We start from the raw sequence: 3,441 nt of genomic DNA on the forward strand, positions 1-3,441 counted from the left end.
TACTTCCATGATTTCTTCCAATATTATAAGCTTGTTTCCCTTCTCATTGAATATTCAATGATTGGAACTTATTCTTGTCCTGACAGTCTTAATTGAGGACTAATTGGATAATAATCTCCTATTTGATAAAATAGGTCTTTGTTTTTCCCTTACTACCAAAATTGCAGTAATGGTGCTTAATAAGGTACTAACCATGGAAATGGTTGTGATGGTTTATTTTCCTAAGAATGGATTAGACTCATTTAGTCTATCCAATCATGGTTTATAGTTGAGACCTATAACTATTTTTGGTTTATTTAGGTTCCATGAAAGGAATCTTTCATGTAGTCTCTGATTCTGGTATGGTCAAATCCCTTCAGTCTTTGACCTCCTTGAGCTATATTTGGTCTCTGATATTTCCTTCGTCCAACTTCTTTATCTTTGACTTACTTGAGCTTCCGTACTTCTGAGTAAATATTACTCACTTTCTCTAGTTATAGTCCACTTCTTACTTTCTCGAGGTATGAACCTCGGCTTCTGGTCTGACTTCCTTCTAAAAGTATTGTTCATCAATCTTATGAAAATAAGATCGAACTTCCTCTCAGTTCAGACCTTCTTCTTCTATTATGCTCAAAGTATTGAGTTATTGTACATCCAACTCAATCTTTACTCTACCCCTTAGAGTTTTCTTATGGTCTTCAACTCCTTTTCTTCCAACTATTGGACTTATGATTAGAATATTGATCTAGGTCTAGTTTATGGTTTGTATTCCTCTAAAGTTTTGCGAAGAATCTTGGGTTGTATCCACTCAATTGTGGACATCCAATGTGAATCCTTCGACTAAATGTTTATAGATCTAGCTCTTTGGCTGGCAAGATTTTTATTTGTTCACAAACTTTTGTTACAAATAATTAAATCGTGGACTATTTGTATTACCAGCTGATACCGGCTGTGGTTATTCTACCAACTGTGGCTATTTGATATCTAAAAATGGATTCTATTATAGGTTCTTATAAACTGGTCGAGACATCTTCTATTTTATCTCGCAGTATTGATCCTATATCAATTGTGATCTTCTGATATCGACTATGGTCTTCTTATGTCGGCTATGATTTCATATATCACCTTCCTTCATTCTGGGTTTATTTTGCAAGAAAACCACTAGCTGACACTATGATTATAGTATCCTAAGTGATTTCCCATGCATTCCCTCTTCTATGTTGACTATGGATCTGCTTGAGCTTCACCATAATCATTATATTTCTCACCTTCATGCTTCTTATGTACTAAAGTACTCCTCTATTGAGAAAAAACATGAGTTTTGGTTGATACTTCCTTCAGAGTTTTGTGGTTGCTTCCCACAACTTTACTCATTTCTTCTAACGAACCTTCATCTTGTCTTCAGAGTCTTCAGAATTCGTCACTTCCTCACACGAATACCATTACCCTCTAGATCTATAGCACCAAGTAAGAACTTGATATTGCAACATGCATTTGCATATCGAAGTCAAACTTCATGTATGGATCTAGTCAAACAATGAAAATCCAATAAAATCCAAGAAGATTCAGCTTTGTGCTTATAATACACATCATCATAAGCCTGAATATGATATAATTGAGTAAGACATCTCTAAACATCAGGCTGAGATGTGTAGTATATAACACCACATAAGATAGGTTTATATCGTGATACTTAGCACGAATATAGGGAATTCTACTATTTGTCTCAACTTTTACCGGAGTTGCACATTTGCAATGAGATAAACTTGAAACAAAGTGGTCTAGGGTAATTGTGGTTAACCTAATTTTCTTTGGAAGTATTGACTTAGCTTCCATTTTTATTGAGGACTATCTCACATGATATGTCTAAGGTCGAACATTGCTACTCTAAACACATAGCTCTTGGAATATAGCTCCTATACATCCAAGTGTTTCTATCATAAACCTATGGTCATGATGTGCTTGGCACACTTCCCATGGTTTTGGAATACAATTCTTGCACTATTATTAAACAACTGGTTTCTTATTATTCTCTTCCTAATTATTTATGATATTCTAGTCCATCACATAATGATTCTCAGATGAATCATATATGATTACTACCTCTACTCTGTAAATAGACATGTTTTATCTCTATCTCTCTTCCTTATATCCCATGATTGACTCATCATGGTCTATTCTACCTTATATAATTCATATTTATCACTTACTATCAGTTGTTTCACAAGTCTAGATAAATTTACTTATTCATTACTTATATGGTCTACATTTTCTATTAGGATATCTTAATTATCTTCATCAATTGATATAACTCCTATTACCAGTCTGTATAACTCTTACTTAATCATATCATATGTTGGTACACATCTTCCAATAGGATATCTTCCTTATGGTTGTATCCTCTCTTTGGACTACCATGTATTGTATACCAACTGGGGTCTACTCATTTATTGTTTTAAGGACTTAATGGTGTACTATATGTTTGGGATTAGCTAACTAACTTTACTTAGGAAAGATAGGTAAAAAGGTTGACTTAAGTGTGTTAGGATTATTCTCAAGTGAATATCCATCTCAAGTCATAAGGATATTTGGTTTAACTAAGACAACTTCCTATAGACACTACCAATCCTATAGGTCTCCTTTAAAGGGTTTTAATCCTAAGGTCAAAGCATTTGCTCTGATACCAACTGTGGTGACCCGGCATACCACTGCATGGTGTAGTATGCAAGTCTGATATAACACCAATGAAACACCGTTCCACTAGTATTATTTCGCTCAGAGTGGTACAACAGAAACATATGCGGGTCCAAGGCATGTATATAGAATTACAACTCCGACTCTATTACATAAGATCAGCATAGCCTCCTACTTTACAATGAGGTAAATCTGCAATAAACTCCAGAAGAACGACTCGTAGTCTAATCCTATCACGAACTCTATTTGTAGAGTATTTAACTAGCTATAGAGGCTAAGAATAGATTCTAGCTAAGTAGGAGCTAGGTTTAGGAAACTAGTTCCCTTCTATGGCTAAACTAGGTTTTCTCCTTGATGTATGTGGTATCTGACTCCTCCGACGGGGTCTTGTCTCTTGAAGTAGTTGTTGACTCCTCGACCTTCGAGTTGCACCGTAGATACTCCTTCGATGCCTCCATATCTAAGCGGGGATTTAAGAGTGGGATGAGTACGAGCGTACTCAACAAGTTCATTATAGGAAAGAGGTGTTTAATGCACTAGCTACGGCATTAGACCAGAAAGTCTAATACCAATGCAGGTTTTCATAATCATTTCTTCAAGAGGTTGCTTTTATTCAGAAGAACTATGTCCGTCGGCCTTCACCGGTTTACTAGAACTTCATGGAGCTCCTTTCCGGCCGCGTTCGCAGTTCCATATCCCGGAACAGGGAGTGACAGGTCACGGTTCTTTACACTCTGCAGAGGTGTGTTGCTTTACCCATAAGAGATC

Source organism: Lolium rigidum, chromosome 4 (genome assembly GCF_022539505.1).
Source record: "Lolium rigidum isolate FL_2022 chromosome 4, APGP_CSIRO_Lrig_0.1, whole genome shotgun sequence".
Taxonomy (NCBI): domain Eukaryota; kingdom Viridiplantae; phylum Streptophyta; class Magnoliopsida; order Poales; family Poaceae; genus Lolium; species Lolium rigidum.